The sequence below is a fragment of the Hemiscyllium ocellatum genome, chromosome X, assembly GCF_020745735.1.
Source record: "Hemiscyllium ocellatum isolate sHemOce1 chromosome X, sHemOce1.pat.X.cur, whole genome shotgun sequence".
NCBI classification, from domain to species: domain Eukaryota; kingdom Metazoa; phylum Chordata; class Chondrichthyes; order Orectolobiformes; family Hemiscylliidae; genus Hemiscyllium; species Hemiscyllium ocellatum.
Window position 1 is genome coordinate 2270842 of NC_083453.1, and position 22445 is coordinate 2293286.

Sequence of the window (22445 nt, forward strand, 5' to 3'; positions counted from 1 at the left end):
CTTTTATTCTTGACATACCTATAGAAAGCCTTTGGGTTTTCCCTAATCCTACCAGCTAAAGACTTTTCATGTCCCCTTCTCGCTTCTCTTAGCTCCCTCTTTAGCTCCTTCCTGGCTACCTTATAACTCTCAATCGCCCCTACTGAACCTTCACGCCTCATCTTTACATATGCCGCCTTCTTCCCTTTCACAAGGGACTCCAATTCCTTACTAAACCACGGCTGCCTCACAAGGCCCTTTACACCATGCCTGACTGGTACATACCTATCGAGGACGCGCAGTAGCTGCTCCTTGAACAATCCCCACATCTCATTAGTGTTCTTCTCTTGAAGCCTGTTTTTCCAATCCACACATCCTAAGTCATGCCTCACTGCATCATAATTTCCCTGCCCCCAGCTATAGCTCTTGCCCTGCGGCGCACGATTATCCCTCTCCATCACTAAAGTAAAAGTCACCGAGTTGTGGTCACTGTCCCCGAAGTGCTCACCTACCTCCAAGTCTAACACCTGGCCTGGTTCATTACCTAGAACCAAATCCAATATAGCCTCCCCTCTTGTTGGCCTGTCGACATATTGTGTCAGGAAACCCTCCTGCACACATTGTACAAACACCGACCCATCTAATGAACTCGAGCTATAGCTCTCCCAGTCAATATCTGGGAAGTTAAAGTCCCCCATAACAACCACCCTGCTACCTTCACTCTTTTCCTGAATCATCCTCGCAATATTATCCTCTACTTCTCTAGGACTATTAGGAGGCCTGTAGAAAACACCTAACAGGGTGACCTCACCTTTCCTATTTCTAACCTCAGCCCAAACTACCTCAGATGGCAAGTCCTCTTCCATCGTCCATTCCACTGCTGTGATACTGTCTTTGACAAGTAATGCCACGCCTCCCCCTTTTTTACCCCCATGTCTGATCCTACTAAAACATTTGAACCCTGGAACGTGCAACAGCCATTCTTGTCCCTGTTCTACCCACGTCTCTGTAATGGCCACAACATCGAAGTCCCAGGTACCAACCCACGCTGCAAGTTCACCTACCTTATTCCTTGGGATGGGAAACTCCCCAGTAACGTTGTTGTCACATTCCGTGGGTCCATCATTCCATGTCCGTAACATGGTCCAGGAATGTGACTTGGGTTTTGGTGAATTCACTCTGAGCTATGTTTATGTAAGTTTCTGGTCCCACTTACTCAACACAATCTTCCAAACATGGAATCGGATATGAATCACACTTTGTAACTGCGTTGACTTTGCGATAATCTACACATAATCGTTGGGTACCGTGTGGTTTTGGCACCATTACTATGGGGGAGCTCCAGTCAATGCAATTCTCTTTTATGATGTCGTCTTTGGGCGTGCATTCAATCTCTTTTTGAACCTGCGCCAAGTTTAGAGCGATACGTCCATAGGGAGGTTGCTCTCATGGAACAGCATTTCCTAAATCTATACCATTTATAATTAGATATGTACGTCCAAGCTTAATCCCTCATATTTCCCCATGTAATAGCAATAACGCTTTCAGGTCATTTCAGTTTTCCTCTGGAAGATAACTCAATAATTTGTCCCAAGTTTTGAGAACTTCCTCGTTGTCCAATTTAATTTGAAGAATGTCCAATTCAGAATCCTCTGAACTTGTGTATTCGCTTTGTATCGTTGTTATGGACCAGGCCAGACTGACTCAAAATATTTCAAGAAGGTAGCCCAGACCCTAACGTTTTGAGTTGTATCAAGAAGGTGTAACAGTGGACATTGCAGGAGTGACACAGTTGGCTCAAACACTCAGCTTTAAAGAAACACAATTTATATACAGACTACAGAATGAAACACAAACAAAAGAGAACCAAATTTATAAGAACTTTACCGTCCGAAAACTCAGTCGACTCTATCACAACTTGATGATGCTGTTCCAAACAGGTGCAACGTCCCCATAAACATCTGCTTTGCAACAAAGGTAAAACCAAACACAGGTCCTTGCAGGAAAGATGGCAGAGAGAGAGAAAATCAACATGAAACTGCTTCTTTGACCAGCCGCCTCAAAACCAGAATGCTTGCCAAAACCAAACCAATTCAAACCTTGAACTGGGAGAACTGGCCACTCCACTTTCGTGGAACAAGTGTTTTAAAATAAAAGACTGAAAACCTTTTACGAGTAGAAGTTGCCAGACAGATTTGAACCTCTGCCTTTACAAACCCCATGGAAAAAAATAACACTATAAGCTTGTCAAAGGAGCAGCATTGTCACACCACCCCGCTTTAAAAAATGAACGATGGATATCCAAAGATGGTTTCATCCTAAAACCCCTTAACACTGTTAGTATTCAACAACACATATGTATTACATTGACTATCAACATGCAAACATGCTCTACTACATTCTGTTTCAGTCAGTTTACTCCTCCATTTCTCATTCCAGTCTCGACAATACGTCAGCAATCACGTTTTCTTATCCTGCCACAAGCACAATTTTCTAATTGAATGGCTGTAACAACAAGCTCCATCTCAACAGTTTGCAATTTTTATCCTTAAATTTCTCCACAAACTTCAATGGGTTATGATCAGTGTATATGATTGCTTCAGATACATCACTGGCACCATAAACATTTACATGTTATAACACCAAAACCAAGCACAAAGTCTCCTTTCAAATGCTGAATGTTCCTGCTGATGAATGTTCAATATCCTGGAGAAATATCCTCTAGGTCTTCCTACGTTATTGTCGTCTCCCTGCAAGAGCACGGCACTGACAGCCACGTCACTCGCAACAAAAAGACGGAAGAGAGGGGACCTAATTGAGGTGACCAAGGTAATGCGAGGCATAGATAGAGTTGATAGCCAGAGACTTTTTCACAGGGCAGCAATTGTTAACACGAGGGGTCATAGTTTTAAGCTGTTTGGCGGAAAGTATCGAGGGGATGTCAGAGGCTGGTTCTTTACATAGAGAGTTTTGAGAGCATGGAATGCGTTGCCAGCAGCAGTTGTGGAAGTGAGGTCATTGGGGATATTTAAGAGACTGCTGGACATAAATATGGTCACAGACATTTGAGGGTTCGTACATTAGGTTTACCTTACATGAGGATCAATGGTCGGCACAAAATCGTGGGCTGAAGGGCCTGTTCTGTGCTGTACTGTTCTATGTTCTATGTTCTATCGATAAACACCTTGAATGTTTTTGCATAATTAGGTGTGGCTAATACTCGGCCAGTGGTTAACACAGGTTTTCTTACCTCTAAATGACCTCCTCCTGGTAATTCATGTGCTATCCACAACACCTCTTTTTTTTAATAACCCACTCGCAATATAACTTGTTGAAATTCTGCCATTTCTCATCTCCATTAATTTGTGATGATCGCTATTTCCTTATTCAGACATCATTTTTAAGACAGTAACATCTCGTAATATACTCATATTTTTCTTCTGTCCAGGTTTTTTGATACAATAACTTCAGGTTTTCATCTTTCTGTTGTAACTCAGTTAATTTGTCGGAGCTAAAAATATCCACTTTGCACTCCCCCTGTTCTTGTTTGTCTCAACCATTCGATCAAACATGGTCTCTGATAATTCTACTTCAAATTCCTCATCGGTGATATTTGATTTCTCCTCCTGTTTCAACTGGTGGGTTTGTGACCTTGTGATCACACAGTTAGGAAAAGTCCCAGGGTACACTGCCTGTCATACCTCAGCTACCTGATTTTCTACTGGCTTTTCAATCACAATAGCCAGCATTCCTACCTGTGATCCAGCTAGGTCATTACTAAGGACAAATTGTATTCCTGGAACCAAGACTTTCTCCAGTTCTCCTACCACCACTTCTCCAATTTTCACTGGACACTCTAACCTCACTCTCCATAATGAAGCACTTCTCCTCTCACCATGAATTCCACATCCTCGCACCTTTTCTGGTAATTATCTTTCTGAGTTCCGCATCTCCTCATCTCTCTCCATCAAGTATTGAGATGATCCTGTGTATGTTAATATTCTAAATTCTTTACCTGCTGCTTCGGACTTTAGCAAGTTAACCATACCTTCGCAAGTAAATGATTTAAGAAGATCTGGCACTTCGTTGTCAACCAACCTCTGACCAACTTGGACATTCTGGTGCAGGTTTTTAGCCTCCACTGTGCTTCCCTTTACCACTTCAACAAAACTCACTGGTTTTCGTGTTTTCTGACATATGGTTCCCCAGCGCATTTCCCAAACCACCAACATTGTGATTTCACGTGGCCGACATTATTGGAGAGCCTTTTAACTTCTCTTTCCCCTTCATGGGTTTCCTTTTTAACCCCTGGTAAGCTATCCTTATGATCTTCACCGACATCTACTTTTCCCTTTCCACCTGATAATTTATCTCTTCCCCAAATTTCTATCCCTCACGAATTGAAATTGATGTTGGAAGCCAAACTTTGATTTATGAACCAACTTATAATCATTCACCATTTCAGCTGCTAATCTTGCTGATTTAACTCTCTGTTCTTCCACATGAGTTCTCAATATCTCAGGAAGTGAATTTTTGAAATCCTCCAAGATAATCATCTCTCTAAAAGCGTCATATGTCTGATCTGTTTTTTTAATGCTTTCATCTACTTATCAAAATTACTTCGTTTTATTCTTTCAAACTCAACGTATGTTTGGCCAGGGTCCCTTCTTAGATTCCTGAAACATTGTCTGTCGGCTTCTGGCACAAGCTCATATGCACTTAAGATGACTTTCTTCATCTCCTCATAGTCCCCAGATACCTCCTCTGATAGGGATGCAAATACCTCACTTGCCCTACCTACCAATTTTGTTTGGAACAAAAGAACTCACAAGGTCTTTGGCAATTTCATTTGTTTAGCCACTTTCTCAAATGAAATGACAAGGTCGTCTTCATCCTTCTAAACCAATGTAGGCAATGCTTGGGGAGATTTAAACAGATCCCCATCAGGCCTTTGGCTATCTGGGTTTAATTTTCATCACTATCTTCCTCACTAATCCGACCTTGAACTGCATCCTTTTAAAACATTTGTTGATAGAATCTGTGGATGAGCGCCATGCCTCTAGGAATTCCCTTGCTGTTCTCTGTTTGGCTTGCCCTATAATACTCGTGTTGTCCCAGTCTAATTCATGTTGCTTGTCATCTGCGTGTGTAGCTACTCAAGATAACTGGTCGTGTCGTTTCGTGGCTAGTTGGTGTTCATGGATGCGGATCGTTAGCTGTCTTCCTCTTTATCCTATGTAGTGTTTTGTGCAGTCCTTGCATGGGCCACAAACACTGCAGCACACCAGAACAGCAAAAAGAGGAAGAAGAACACCTCTACAATGTATTCTCCAAAAACGGATACCCACGCAATTTCATCAACAGATGCCTAAGGGAGAGACAACGAAACGAGGACATGCCACAAGCCAAAGGACCAGCCACACTACCGTACATCAGGAGCATTTCCGAACTGACAGCCAGACTACTGCGACCACTAGATCTCATAACAGCACACAAACCAACAGCCACTCTCAGACAACAACTCACCAGAACGAAGGACCCAATACCCAGCATGAGCAAAACCAATGTAGTGTACAAAATCCCATGCAAGGACTGCACAGAATGCTACATAGGACAAACAGGAAGACAGCTAACGACCCGCATTTATGAACACCAACTAGCCATGAAACAACACGACTAGCTATCCTTAGTAGCCACACACGCAGATGACAAGCAACATGAATTCGACTGGGACAACACGACTATTATAGGACAAGCCAAACAGCCAGGGAATTCCTCGAGGAATGGCATTCATCCACAGATTCGCTCAACAAACACATCAACCTTTACCCAATATACCGACCACTGCAGCGGACAGCTGGAACTGACAACCAGAAGCGGCAGAGACAAACCACTATAAATGCCGGAGGAAACATCACAGAAGCGCTTCACAGGAGGCTCCCAAGCACTGAGGATGTCACCGAGAAAGGGGACAAAACGTTTGCAACACAAATTCTAGCTCGTCGAACAGAACCACAACAACGAGCACCCGATCTTCAAATCTTCTCCCAAACATTTAACAATGTTTCCTCTGCAGTTTCAACTGCCATAGTATTAACAAACTTCTATTAACAGTGCTGTTACCTGCTCTACGACAACTATAATGTTTCTTAAGTCATGATCTTGAGAGACCAAAGTAATTAATTTCAAAATCCACCAAAAAATGGATGAGCTACCAAAAGCCACTGATCTGATAGTCAAACTCTAAAATAAATAATATTAAACACACACTAAAATAAATAATAAAAAAAACACACAGACTTCACGTATACACAATACAGACTGAATTTTCATCATTTAAGAGAAAAAAAAACTCTGTTTCTCTGAACAACGTGTGCAACCTCACATGCATTCCATCATTTTAGAGCTGTCACATAGCCTTTCCAAGTCCCTCATAAGTTTTTTTTCCTAACTTTGCATTGTGATCACATCACAGATTTCCATCTCCGGTCCAAGCTTGGAGAGTATCCAAATGCAAGCTGAGATAAGATTGTAAAACTGCTGAGATGTTTGATACAGAATGGTGGGCCTGATTCTGGGGAAGGACTGAAATCAGGCAGTGATGATGGAGAGGGGATTCTGTTGCAATTACTCACTTTGTGTATGATGTTCTCCCTGATTGTCCTAAAAGAGTTAAACCTATTAATCGAATTGTAATCTAGATTTTTGACTTCATGGAATGGAATTTTATTTCAGCAGGAGTCCAAGATACGATGGTGGAACAGTAAAATCTGTGAATCACCAGTCAACTAGCCACATCCCACAGGTATTTCTGTGAAGCCAAACTCCTTCCATCCCTTTTTTGTTTGTGACATGTGGAATTATTGATAAATCACTTCCAGTTTAAGTTTTGAAATCTCTCTTCCCCCACAGTTAATTAAGATGCGATTATGATTCTTTCCCATGTAAATATGGCTTCTCAACGTGCACCACTTGCTATTTGATGGTCATTTCAGCAATGGATCTGCTGTCTTCTGCTGTCTACTAACATTAATGCCATCCCGAAGCAAAGTATTCCTTTATATGCTTCACGAGACTCTTTCCTGGATCTCATCCCTGGGTGTAGTTTTTTGTAATCCCTGTGTTTTGTGATTAGAGACTCTTCTGTGTGGTTCACTGTCTTCTTCTGTTTTGATCGATTTGCGGCCATTTGTTGCCAGAAGCTAAAAATAAAGTATTGTACTGAGGGAACTGCAAAGACGGTTCAAGCAACAACCTGCATTCTATTCTGCTTCAAAAATGTGCCTATCTGCTTTAAATATGAACCTTAGTATATAGTCAACAATGTGCCTTTGAAATGAAAGCTGAAGAAAGCTATTTGATTAATGCAGGATGGAGAGGGTATGACATATTTAACAACACTCTGACAGTCAAGCACATTTTAGTAGCGAGTCGAGTCCGTAGGGGACTGAGGGGTCAGAATAAGGGAGAGAACCACAGTGACCCCAAGTTAGAGAACAGAAGGAAGTTAATTATTTTCCTCTTCGCTACTTTCGGCAGTTTTCTACTTCTTTCATACGTTACAGCATCAGAAGAGATGATCTAACTGAAACTATCAAAATATGTAAAAACATTTCAATTAATTTGGGGAACGTTAGTTCTTGCACGAATGCCTGTATTTATTTGATAGCGCTATCCAAGTTCAGTCAGCTTATCAAGGACACTTTGAAATTTTTTGTTGCACCAATTGCTCAATTATTGAAGAAATAAAAATGAGAGAATCAGGTAAGATGTTGATGTTGTGATTCCCATCGAGAAATGCTATATCAATCCGTGACCTGGAGCGAATAAACCCTGGCACAAATGGGGAGTAGGTGAGTGAAAGCATACACTGAAAAGCAAGACAGGAAACAACATGGGTGATATAGTCCCCTGTATGATGGATTTTCATCAATTCACATTGTCACCACTCAGTTGGGAAAGTGTGCTGAGCCTTGTACCCCATTACACTGAGGGTGGGTTTGGGATCATCACAAATATTAATCCTTTAATCAAAGCTCGCAAATTCTACAAACCTCCTGTCGGCTTGCATCAAGCTCACAGAAAATGCTGACACTTTCCCTGGATTTGACAAGAATTAATATTTAACGCAGATAAGTAAATGCTAATCATAAGTAAACAGCCATGAGCTGATAACATTTGGGTGTCCTGGTAACAGTGCATTTTGATCGTAAAAAGCCTGCACACAGATGCAGACACAAACAAAAAACAACATTGGTTTATTGGTGATGGGGAAAACAACCCTGTGAACCACAGTTTGGTAACATCACTCCAAATGGATTCACTAAGATGCCCCTTTTGGCTGATGGTGACATTTTGTCCCACAATGACCTTTCTCCAGCCTCACTTCCTCTCAGAGGTACGGTACCCTATCGTCAGCGTTGATGACAGGGTCACTGCTTCAGGGCAGCGATCTGACAGCAAGTGATGGGAGGAAATAGATGGCCTTCTTCAGACTTCATGTATTTCAATGCACCACCTCACCCCTCCAGAGATCCTCAGGGCTCTCCTTGTCTCGTACACATCCACAAGCTACCAAGAAACCCACCATCGTGTTGCTTGAAGGCTCATAAACGTTGATATCCGAGAATGGTCGGGTGCACAAACCAATCAGCGATTTGTTGAAGTCCAAATCCCATTCTCCATATACCTGCTGCCTGCCCTATTGAAAACCCCACCCATTTTGTTCAAAGTAAGCAGCAGTGTAAACAGCACTTGCAATGAGTTTCGGGGTCGTGCTTTTTTTTTTAAAGTGACACTTCAAAAGAAATCTGGTCTTGTGAGACATATCAAAATAGCCTTTCCAGTGGAGAATTGGGAATGAATCTGTTTTCCATACTGCTTACCTTTGGTAAGAATGTGCAGAATCAAATTGATCCAACTAGTCAGGAACTGACAGGAGTGGTGATCTCCAGCTTGGACGAGTTTCAATCAAGTGATTCCCCAGCACGACATTTGAAATGTTCTAATCACTGAAATGTAATCTGCCTATTCTTTAATTTTACCTTAATAAGACCTTCAAATAGTACATTACCTGCTCCTGTGGGTGTTTCTGTAAACGCAGAGATGTCATACAATTTTGGGGATTCATTCTCCATTTTATTTGTAAAAGGTATTGTTGAGAGTGGCATTAATTTAGCGTTCCATATCTGGTATTTCCCATGTCACATGAAACTTCATCTAACTGTGTCACATCAGTCAGTAGACTTCTGCAAATGGAAACAAATCTCAATATGAAAACAGAGGACAGGTTATCACAATCATACACTTCCTTTCTTTGCCTCAGTATCTAATGTACCATTTCTCAATTAACTGTCAGATAAATGAACCAAAATGGTCCCGACTAACATTACGGCACTGTGATCAGGAACTCCCTAATATTACCAACAAGATAATGCACTTTCAATCAGCAATCACTTCAAATCAGCAAATACCAGGATATTAATTTGGAGAATCTCGAGGAGCAGATATGAAGAAATATTATCTCTTATTCCCGCCCTGTTCTGTTTCTGCCTTTCTAACAGGTTTTAGAGTTTGATGACACATAAAATATAGAACATGAAACGGGGAACAGTACAGCACAGTGCAGGCCCTTCAGCCTTTGATGCTGTGCCAACCTTTTATTTTACTCTCAGATCAAACTACCCTACACACGCTTAATTTTACGATCTTCCATGTGCCTATCCAAAGGTCATTTAAATGTCCCTCATGAATCTGACTCGACTTCCACTGCTGGCAGTGCATTCCACACACCTACCATTCTCTGAGTGAAGAACCTTCTTCTAATCACATTAAAATTATGACTCCTCACGACAGCGATTTCCATCCAGGGAAAATGTCTTTGGAATATCCACTCTATCTATGTCTCTCATCAGTTTGTATAACTCCACCAAATGACCTCTCATCCTTCTTCGCTCTAATGAGAAAAGCCCTGTCCCCCTCAATCGTTTTTCATAAGACATGCCCTCCAGTCCAGGCAGCATCCTGGTAAATCTCCTCTGCAACCTCTGTCATGCTTCACATCTGTAAAGAGGAAGTTTTTCACCTGAACCACACTGGGGCCAACGCCCTTGCAGGTAGGTTTGCTCGTGCAGTTGGGAGGAATTTAAACGAGTCTGGCAGGGGGATATTGATGAAATCGAGGCACATCATGTGACAGCAAAGGAAGTAAGTCAGAGTGAGTTCAGGTATGTTTAGTGTCAAGAGCGTAAGGGAAGGCTTACTTCAACACTAGCAGCATAAGAGATCAGACTGATGAGTTAAATGTGTGGATTGACCTATGAAATTATGATATTGTTGCCATCAAATAAACATGGTTTCGGGAAGGGCATGACAGGCAATTAAACTTTCTGGAGCATGAAAGCTTTAGGCGTGACAGGGAAGTGTTAAAAGGATGATAGGGGTGCAGCACAAATAATGAAGGAGTCATTTACTGCAAGAAGGATAGAAGATATCTTAGATGCGTCCTCAAACGAGGCACTGTGGGTAGAACGGAGGAATTTTAAGGTGGAACCTACTTTATTGGGAGTGTATCATAGACCCTCAAAGTGTCAGTGGGAAATAAAGGAGTAAATATATAGACAGTCTACACAAATGTGTAAGAATAATAATCGGATAATTAGACAAGGGGATTTCAACTTTTCCAACAGAAATTAGGATAGTCATCCTATGAAGGGTTTAGAAGGGGCAGATTTCTTGAAATGCATTTGGAAAGATTTTTCACATCAACACGCAGAAGGCCCAACATGGCACTGTACTTTATTGGGTCTGGTTCTTGGGAAAGAATCTGGCCCATGGTATGGTTCAAATTTATTGTGGTCAAAGTAAAAGATGACATGCAAAAAAATGGCTTTGGACTGGGGGAATGCAGAGTCTATTAAAATAAAGCAAAATGTGGCCATCGTTGTCTGGGAACAGCTCCTTTTAGGTAAGTCTACAGCAGAGCAGTGGGGACATTCAAAATGGAGCTGGGGAGATTGAAGGCCCAACGTGACCCTTTAGGGCGAAATACAGCAGCAGTACATTCAGCGAACCATGGATGTCTCAGACAATTCAGGACTGGATGAGGAAGAAAAGCAAGGCTTTCAGTAAATCCAAAAGGACGAATTCAGATGTGGCCCGAGAGGAATACAGGAAGTACAAGAGGGAATTTAAATAAAAGAAGATGGAAGACCAAGAAGGGACATGAGAAACGATTTGCAGACAGAATTAGGTAGAAACGTAAGGTATTTTTGGAATACAAGAAAGTGAAGAGATTAACCAGGGAAAGAGTACGGTCCATTAGGGACCAAGGGGGCAACCTGTGTGTGAAGCCACAGGATATCGAATGGGTATTGAAAAAATACTTCTCTTCGGGTTTCACTTTGGAAAAGTCGATCGTACGAAATGAATTTCTGGAACAGGGATTGTGAGGAACTTGCATAGTTTTAGAGTGGAAATAGGGAGATATTGTCAGATCTGTCGGGCTTGAAAACAGACAAGTCCCCTGACACATATGAATAGCATCACAGGCTGCAGTGGGGAGCGGAAGGGGGATGGGGAATGTGAGGAAGGATATTGCAGGGTCTCTGACACAAATATCTTCCTCATCTGTTGCCAAAGGGGAGGTGCTCGAGGAGTAGAGGATGGAAGATGTGGTTTCACGTTTCAAGAGGTGAGGGAGAGATGAACCAGGAAATTACAGACTGGTAAGTCTGACAGCAGTGGGAGTGAAGATGTTTGAGAATTATCTAAAGGTTCGAAGGTGATTTGAGGACTGGAGGCTGATATCCAGTGGTATACCAGAATGATCAGTGCGAAGAGCCTCATGTAGGTTATATACAGAAATGATATGGATGGAAACGTGGGGAGAATGTGAAGCAGGTTTGAAGATGACACCAAGATTGGTGAGGTGGTTAGGAGTGAGTGAATTTAACAGAATGATTTTACCAACTGGATGTCTGTTGACTTGGGATAACTCGATCAGCCATGTTCAGTCACAGTGTGACAGCAGGAAACAAGCCCCCCATTGATTTAGGCAAATTCAACAATTTCAGACATTTTTAATTGACCTGCACAGTGATGTGAGAAACACATGGGGAACATATTGACCATCTGTAAGCATGTCATGTTTGAAATGATATGTCGATGAGTGTATCTTGATTCCCAGTGCAATGTTTCCATCATGTCTGGGACACTGTCCTTAATCCTTGGTGGTATTTGAGCAGCGATTTCGTGCGCATTTGTATTATTTCCAGTGAGGCACTATATCAAAATCCTTCTGATAATCCAAATACATCACATCCACTGCTTCACCACGTCAACTCTGCCAGCAACATCTTCAGGAAACCCTGTCAGTTCCCTCCCCTTCGCAATTCTGTGCTGCCTCTGCTGAAAGACAGAATGATTTTCTACTTCCAAAATAATTGCTTGCTCTGTAATATATTAATCACCTTCCCAACGACTGAGGTCAGATTAACAGATCTGCTACTGCCATTTTAATTGTCCAACCTTTCTTAAGCAATGATGGAGCATTTTCAAAATGCTAAAGAACTGTCCGCATTGAGATATCCATATGATTCAAACTGTGACGATCAATGTACGTGATGAAAATCTTCATGTGATAATCACTCTCTCTGTCCAAATCTTTTTCACCTCTCTCAGGCAAAGGCTAATGGATTCCCTCAATGTGTTAACTTTCAACCTCATGAATTTCTCCAATATCAATTCTCTATAACATTGAATTTCTTTCAGTTCCACACCTCACTGGATCATTGAATCGTGTTTGGTTTGGGGAGACTTCCTGTGTCTTTCACTTTTAAGTCAAAGTACTAATTTCGCTTCTTTACCATTTCTCTCTTTGCCATCATGAATATCTGTCTCTTCACAGAATTGACCCACATTAGTCTTTCTTCATCTGTTTCGCTGAACATTGTGCAAACATCAGCGAACATCCACCCTTTCAACATGATGGTGGACGCAGTGGAAAATGGTTCAGCCTGAGGAAATCCTGCAGAGATGTCCTGGAGCTGTGTTGCCCATTCCCCAAAGAACCACAACCATCTTCCATTATCTTCCATCAGGCTCCGAATAGAGGAGAGATTGCCCCCGATTCGCTTTGACTACACGTTGGTCATGAGTTCATGAAAGAGAGAGGGTTTTAGATTACTGGATCACTGGGACCATTTTGGGGGAAGGTGGGACTCGAGTAAAGAGGACGGTGGCACCTGAAGCACACTGGGACCAACATCCTTACAGATAGGTTTGCTCGTGCTGTTTTAAACGAGTCTGGCAGGAGGAAGGGACACAGTCTAAAGATGAAATAGGGAGTCGTCATGCGACAGCAAAGGAAGCAAATCAGAATGAATTCAGCTACGTTTAGTGTCAAGAGAGTAAGGCAAGGCTGGATGGTCTTTAATATGAGGATTGTAATAAGTCAGATTGACATGTCATTGGTGTGGATTGACACATGGAAGTACGAATTTGCTACCATCACAGAAACATGGTTAAGGGAAGGGCTGGCTTGGCAAGCCAACATTCCCGAGTACAGGATCTTAAGGCGAGACAGAGGAAGGTGTACAAAGGATGGTGGTGAAACACTATGAATGAAGGAGTCAATTACTGCAAGAAGAAGAGATGTTATCTTAGATGGGTCCTCAAAAGAGGCTTTGTGGGTAGAATGTAAGAATGTTAAGAGAACAGCTGCTTTACTTGGAATGTACTATTGGCTCCCAAAGCGTCAATGGGAAATAGAGGAATAAACAAGTAAATGTGTCACAGAGATGTGAAAGAATAATAATCGGTAATTGTACAGAATAATACGTTAAAAAAAACCTTTCTCCCGACAGCATCCCCTCCAAACACTTCTGGGGTAAGGTCAACAAGTGATGGAACAGAAACATACTAAATGACAATATCATTTTCCAGGCTGGTGATTCACTTCAGCTCCCGCAGTGCGCACTGTCCTCGAATGGCCTTTACCATGCTGTGGATGACCAGGTGCTACCCCTCCAGGGACACCACCCAAGGGCAGATGTAACCATGAAAGAGGGGCAGAGAGTCAGGAGCAACAAGCCCATCTTCGGCCTGCTGCCTGGACTTGTTCATGGCCATCTTGGGCAGGCCTAGGAGCAGAGACATGAGAAGGCCTGGAGACTTGCCCGCTCATCCCCACACCTGGTGTCAGTAGATCAGGAAGGTGGGACTGAAATGGAAACAACATTTTAACAGCAGTCCCTTCAAAAACCGATCAACAGGCTGCAAATGGACACACTGTAAAGATACATGGAAAACCGTCTCCTCCAGGTCACAGAACGTGTGTGTGGTCTGACACCTGGTGAACTGCCTCAGCTGACAGTTGTTTGGGACCACTGCAGGCAGCACTCTCCACAGCAGATCCCTGGGGTAAGAGGGGAGGACATCTTTGTAGATGACCCTCCGATAGGAATGTCAGCTCACAGAGGGAAAGACGTCACATCAAGACATGTCCGGGCAGTGGGCTGAGGCGTAAAAGTAAAGAATATGCAACATCAGCTCGTACATATAAAACCTCAGTGCTGTTCGAAAGGGCACCGGGAGGATATTCCTCAGACAGCTCAGATTGTGGAACACCCTGTCACGGGGGAGGGTATGGGCTGTGGGGCTGATGTCGAGTTTGGGACAGACAGGGGTCAGAATTCTGTCTCCTTTCTTGCTCCAGAGGACACTGTGTGACACTGATCGTTCCCAATTTATTCATGTTTATCCATCGTTCTAGATGCCGTCATATCTGGTGTGACTTAAATGTGCTGTTCAATGGCATCCTTTTATTAATGCTCTGAGTACCCTTTTCATCATCGCTAATATTAGACAGATTTGCTCCGACAGACCCTTCCCTTTCCTCCATTCATCCCGCTATCACTGTTATTCATTCCCCTTCACATGCTGTGGCATTATCATTTTTTTTATTGATGCTGACATTGAATAATTCGCTTCAAAGGAAACAAAAACACGTTTGTGAAGCTTTCTCTGAACTTGGACAGTGTTGCTACATAAATAAGTGTGTTTGTACAGCTGTTTATATCCCGGAGCATATTTGCTACATATCAGAATACATATTCAGAATTTTCATCAAATAATGGATCTAAAGTATCAAAATATTTGAAAAGGTACCACAGCCATAGAAGGATGAAGCTACTGGATATTGCGAAGAATAAAATGATAGACTTTCTTCTGCTCTCCATCTCTGGGTCACATTGATTCTGCCCCTTGCTCTGATCCCTCAGTCTCTTACGGGCTCGACTGGCCACTAAAATGTACCTGACTGTCAGAGTGTTGATCAACAGAATGAAAGCAAATGGGAGCATTGGAGTTAAGACCTTTTCAAAACTTTTGAATCCTCTCCATATGGGATCATCATAATAGGCGTCATTGTTGGTCAGTACCACTCGACATTGTTAATGATTAGTTCAGCTTCATACCTGAAGTAGGTGGGAATGTTTTTGAAACAGAGCAGAATGCCTGTTGTTGCTAGAACCAAAGTCGCAATTTTCTTGGTGCAATATTTCATTTTCAACTTCTGGCAACAAATGGCAACAAATCGATCAAAGGTAAAAGTGACGGTGAACTAGACGGAACAATCGGTGGCAGCACGGTGCAGGGTATAGTGAACTCTGCAGACAGTCGTCACATCCAAGAAATTCAGAGGGAAATAATAATTATTGATCCGGTACAGTATGACCTCAAGGATAATGTACAGCAGATCCGCTGTCACCATGGCAACCAGGTAACAGTTGGTGCATGGAGAGATTCCACATTTTCCTCTGCTTAAAACCACAAGTGCCAGTAAACTTACTGTGGGAGAGTGAAGGGAAAGTGGAATTAGAAACTATGGAAAAATCATTCACAGTTTCTGAGGACAGTCCTTTGAACGAAACAAATCAGCCATGCCTTCAACAGGCCTCCAAGGTGGACAGATCAGTGTAAAGTTCAGGTTGAACAGGTATCATTCAGAGGGATGGGTCAGACTGCTCACTGGAAGCAGGTCAGTGCTTTGATATTCCAGTGGGGAATTGTGTGTCTGAAGCTGGAGATGTGCAACTTTGGAGTAGACCCTCTGTCCCACCGGCTGCAACGTGTTCTATTTCCTTTTCTGTTGCAAAGTGTGTTACCTGCCAAGAAATACTCACTACCCCATTAGACTCACCCTCTGAGTTGGGTTTCTGTCCTTCACACTTCATATTTTGTGGTCTTACCTCCTGTAGATCACTTTCAACTCCACCCCCAACCCGCCAGCCAAATTAACGAGCCAATCTTTATTGGTAATTCACAATCATTCAGGGACTTCTTTTCACTTCTAGACTTGTTTCAGCAATGAGGCAAGTGTTTGTTGATATATTACTGTCCAAACATTGGGTAGATTTCCCTTCATTCCTTCATTATGTTTGGCTCCCTACTTCCCATTGAACTGTGTCTCTGTGACGAGACCCCAGTTGATGTGAAGGTGGATGCAGGAGGAGAGCTCTGTAGATCTGTTCCCACTGCTACACATATCGCCAATTGAAATGAAACTGCGCAAGAATACTCATAATCAATTTACGTTTCACACAAAACGATCTGTCGAACAGTTTCCCCAGCAAATACAATTGTTTGTTTGCAATCGGGAAAAAACATATTCAACAAGTATGGCATCTTTGATTACCATGGACTTCAGGAAGATCGAAGAGTAAATGGTTATCCCAATTAAAGTACTTAAAGACACTCTCTCCCTCTCTCTTCCTGTTCCCGAAAGGGGCAAAGAACAAAACAGGTTCTTGTGCAGAGACGGACAAATTCCGAAAGAACAGGAACAATTTAACGAATGGATTATTTGTAAACACAAAATGAAATGGTGTTGGATGTTGCAACGTTAATTGTTCTGTATTTTTACACACGTGGTTTTGTCAATAAATGTGCACTTTTGTACATAAAGTCTTGTACGTACAGATTCTTCAGAAAACGTAATGTTTTGATGTTCTTTCAGTCGCTCTATCAAAATGAGGAAAATGATTCACTCTGAACTGGTGTTGTGGAATTTTTTTTGTATCTGAATTGGGGCAGGTTAGCCTGAGCAGCTTCCTCATGGCAGCTTTCTCTCCAATTCAGCTTGTTCTTAGCAAATCTTCCTCCAACTCAGCTTTATCCTCAGAACCTTCCATCCAATCTAGTGTGTTCTTACCAGACATTCTCCCAACTCAACATGTTTTTAAGTGAGCTTCTGTGCTACTCAGATTCCATCCAAATGAATTGTACACAGCAATAACCTCTCCAAGGCAGTCACAGTCTAAACCACATTGACTCATGAAACTCAACAATTCCAAGAAATTGTTCACATCTAAGAAATTCACAGGGAATAATATTTTTTGATTCAGTACAGTATGACCTCAAGGATAATATACAGTAGATCCGCTGTCACCGTGGCGATCAAGTAACCGGTGGTGCATAGAGAGATTCCACATGTTCCTCTGAATAAAATCATAAGGGCCAGTAAATTCACTGTGAGTGAGTGAAGGGAAAGGGGTTTAGAAATTATGGAAAATCATTCAGTTTCTGAGGACAGACCATTGAACAAAACAAATCTGCCATGACTTCAACAGATCTCCAAGGTGTACAGATCAGGGTAAAGTTGAAAAATGTGGCGCTGGAAAAAAACTCAGCAGCATCCGAGGAGCAGGAGAATCGACGTTTCGGGCATAAGCCTTTCTTCAGGGTAAAGTTCAGGTTGAAAAGGTATCAGTCGGAGGCACGTAGCAGTCTGCTCACTGGTAGCAGGTCAATGCTTTAATATTCCAGTGGGGAATTGTGTGTCTGAAGCTGGAGAAGTGTAATGTTGGATTTGACCCTCTGCTTCACCCGGTGTAACGTGTTCTATTTTCTTTTCTGTTGCAACGTGCTTAACCTGTAAATGAAATACTCACTCCCCCATTAGATTCACCCTCTGACTTGAGTGTTTGTCCTTCACACATCATTTTGTGGTCTTATCTCCTGTAGATCAGCCTTACTCATCATTACTTTTCACTCCTCCCACAGTGATCCAGCCACATTAAAGAGCCAATCCTTGCTGGGAATTTGCATTTGTTGGAGTGGCAGGGTGGCTCAGTGGTTAGCCCTACCACCTGATAACGTGAAGGATCCGTGTTTGATCCCAGCGTTGGGTGACTTGTCTGTGTGGAGTTTGTGTGTTGTTCCCGCGTCTGCTTGGGTTTCCTCCCACAGTTCAAAAACGTGCAGATTAGGTGAGTTGGCCATGCTAAATTGCCCATAGTGTTCAGGGATGTGTAGGTTAGTTGCATTTTGTGGTGTAAATATAGGGTAACAGAGTGGGTATGGATGGGTTACTCTTCGGAAGGCTGGTGTGGACATGTTGGGCTGTACGGCCTGTTACCACATTGTTAGGGATTCTAAGAAGAAAACAAAAAAAAATTCTTTTTGTATTCCCTTTTATACTTGTTTCAGCAATGAGTCCAGTGCTTATTAATATACATTGTACAAGAAATCGGGTAGATTTACCTTCATTCCTTCATACCGTTTGGCATGCAAATTGCAATTGAACTGTGTCGCTGTGACGAGACCCCAGTTGATGTGAGGGTGGATGCGAGAGGAGAGCACTGTAGGTCTGTTCCCACTGCTCGGCATTTCGCCAAGTGAAATAAAACTGCACAAAAATACACATCATCAATTTACGTTTCACACAAAACGATCTGGAAAACAGGTTTCTTAGCAAAATCAATTGTTTGCCATTAGGACAAAACATATTCAAAAAGTATGGCATCACTGATCAACGTGGAGTTCAGGAAGGCAGGGATTAAACGTACCAAAAGACAATCTCTTCTGCTTTCTCTCTCCCTCTCTCCTTTCTCGCTCTCTGTCTCATCGCGTTCCCGAAAGGACACGTACAGTTTGACGAACAGATTGCTTCTGAACACTAAATGAAACGGTGTCGGATGTTGTACAACATTTGTTCTGTGTTTTCACACGTGTGGTATGCATCTTTGCCTATGAAGTCTTGTGCATACAAGTTCTTCAGAATCTGTTCTCCCAGTCGCTGTTTCAATCTAAAGATTAGGTTTCACTCTGAAGTGATGTTGTGGGATTTTGTTTGTTTCTGAATTGTGAGAGATTATCTGGAGCAGCTTCCTTATGGCAGCTTTCTCTCCAATTCAACGTATTCTTTGCAGACTTACCCCCAACTCAACTATATCCTCAGAACCTTCCCTCCAATCCAGTGTGTTCTTCCCAGGCGTTCTGCCAACTCAACATGATTTAGTGAGGTTCTGTGCTACTCAGCGTGTACTCAGCAGATTCCCTCCAAATGAATCCGATACAACAATAACTCTCCAAGACAGTCACTGTTCAAAACATATTGACTCATGAAAACTCAACAATTCCAGACACTTTTAATCAAGCTGCATGGAGATGAGAGATACACATGGGGAACAGGGGGATCTTGTATCCAGGCCTGCTGCAGTTCAGAGGTTGGGACACTACCACTGCACGACAAGAGCCCTACTCTCAACAATCACAGACACTTACCAGGCAAACTGAGTACAGCAATTGCAACGTAGAAAACATTCCTGATCACTTGGATTGGGAGGTGCATTTTCCGAGTGAAGAGATCAATTACTTTGTGCTGTGTAAGCTATCTGATTCAGAATGGGATAAAGCCCCTTATTTTATAACCTGAAGGAACTGACAGGGGAAACGGTGGTTGTAAAATTATTCAAGTTCATTATTTTCTGGAGAATTCACAAACAAGGATTACGACAGCCGAGTTAACTCCCTGGTGATAGAGATATTTTGGACGGCTGTGTAGCTCCCCTGAGCTGAAGAAATTCAATTGAGACATTCTTTGGCTCAGTGATATCACAAAGAATTCTCGCCCAGCATTGTCATCATGAATTCTGACAGTGTGGAAACAGGCCAGCATCTGGCCAAAAAGACCAAAGTGACGTTCTCAAGAGTGACCAACCCAGCCCCATTCACCAGCATTATCCCAGATTAATGCACTAAGTTACACATCACTGAATAGCATGGACAATTGACTTAACCCTCACATCTTTGGAATGTTGGGGGAAACCAGAGCAAACCCACGCAGACACAGGGAGAATGTGCAAACATTATACACACAATGGCATGAGGCTGAAATTGAACCCGGGTCCCTGGTGCTTTGAGATAGCAATGCTAACTACTTAACCATCGTGCCACCGGAAATGATTGGGCCCTCCCCGGTGGGAGGTTTTGCCACAGGGTCTGTGCTGAATGGGTCAGCTCTCTGTAAGAGCATCTCAGCTTGTCTCAATCAGCAACCCCACTTCAACCATCACTTCACTGTTTCCTTCGGCCAGATCAGAGTAATGTGCCACGTTCTAGTCGCCCTCTGGTACAAAGGATAAAAAATAATCTGGAGAGGGTTCCGAAAAGATTTACTAGGATGTTCCCATGAATGGAAGATTTCTGTTGTTGGCTATTTTCATAGGATCGCAGGAGTTTGAGGAGTGACTTATAAAGATTTATAAAATCATGAGGTGGGTAAATCCCTTCAGTGTGGGATTTCCAGATGAGGGATATATTTTAATGTGAAAGGGGAAGGATTGAAAAAAAGACTTCAGGATATTATGTTTTAAGCGTAGAGTGTTTTGTGTGGAGAATGAACACCCCGAGAAAGTGGATATGGTTACAGTTACAACAGTTAAAAGATCATTTAGATAAATACATGAATGAGAAATATTTGGAGGGATTTGGGCCAAGGGCTGGACTAGTTTATTTTGGAGTTATGGCCAGCACGAATTGGATGGATTGAAGAGTCAATTTGCGTGCTGTCTGACTCTCTGACTCGATAGTTTGATGATTGAGCTGATTTGTCAATGCCCTTCACATTGAATCTTTCTTACCCACACTTCAAGACCATTCATTTCAGATCCTAACCACTGCCCTGTTAAAGGGACTTTTTGAATCAGGACACTATTTCATTCCCTGCCATTCAGTGTGTATCTGTGTCTTTGATGAACTTGCCCCCAACTCATTTTGCTCATTGCCGAACTCTCTCTGCTTCTCTTACCTGTTTGAGTCTCTGCAAAACGCCACCTCTGGAAAGTGGGGTCTCTGTAACATTTCTCACCCCTATACCCTGTGATAATGCTGTCACTTTAAAAGGCTATTTTGTCCGTTTTTTTTGAAGAGTGTTCGTAAATGCAGAGTTGCCGAGGAGTCTGGGGAGTTTAACAGCTTAACAATGGAAGGGGAATGGCCAGTTCTCCCAGATCAGACATTCTCAGGTTTTCTTTTGCTGCAGCATTCACGGGATGTTGTAATAGGGAAGTTTTACAAGCTTCAGGAAATGATTCATTTGACTTTCTCTGAAATTTCTCTCTGGATGTTGTTCCCTCCTGCCTGTAAGAATGCGTGTTTGAATCTCCCTTTCTGCCTCGGAGCGGAGCATGATGCCCGGCACACTGACTCGTAAATGGTGATCTGTTCTCTGTGAAGGACTGGGGTTAACTTTTACGTGAGATTTATGGAAAATTCCAGACTTATGGCCAAAAATAAGTGTCAACATTTACATGAGATTGACTGTCATTCGAGTATATATGGTAACTGACCCGACACAGGAACTATTACTAATGAACTGTTCCAATACAGTACCATCCCATAAACACACCCTTTCACAAAAGTAAATTAATCAAAACTAAGGACAAAATAACGATTTTAAAGTGACAACATCGTCAGACCTCCTCCCTTTAAAGAAAGAACCGTCAATATACAAAGCTGACTTCATTTTAAATCCATTAGTCTCACGCTGTTTGTACACTACAACACACATACATTGACTCTAAACATGCAAACATTCACTAAGACATTGCATTTCAATCTATTTACTCCTGCCACAGAACACCTTTGTTTTTCATAATCCAAGACAATCACATTTTCTTGTCCTGCCACGTGTTTTATTTCCAATTTGAATGGCTGCCGTAATGAGCTCCATCTCAACAGTCTGGAATTTTATCCTTAAATTTCTCCACAAACTTGAATGGGTTATAATTATACATTCAATTGTTTCAGACACATTTCTGACAATGTAGATGTGGAAAATTTTGCAACACTAACACCATGCTCAAGGTCTCCTTCTCAATTGTGAAATATTTCTGTGGATAGATATTCAATTTCCATGAGAAATACCCGAGAGATCTTTCTATTTTCTCATCGTCTTCCTGTAAGAGCACAGCACCGACACCCACATCACCTGCATCGATAGCCACACTGAATGGCTTTGCGTAGTTGGATGTGCCTAACACTGGGGCAGTGATTAAGACAGCTTTCAGGCTGTCTCAATGCTGTGTGCCTGTTTACCGTCTATTGGTATTTTTGGCACTTCTTCTCTGCGTCAGTGAGTCGAGCAGCCACTCTGCTAAAATTTGGCACGAATTTCCAATAAA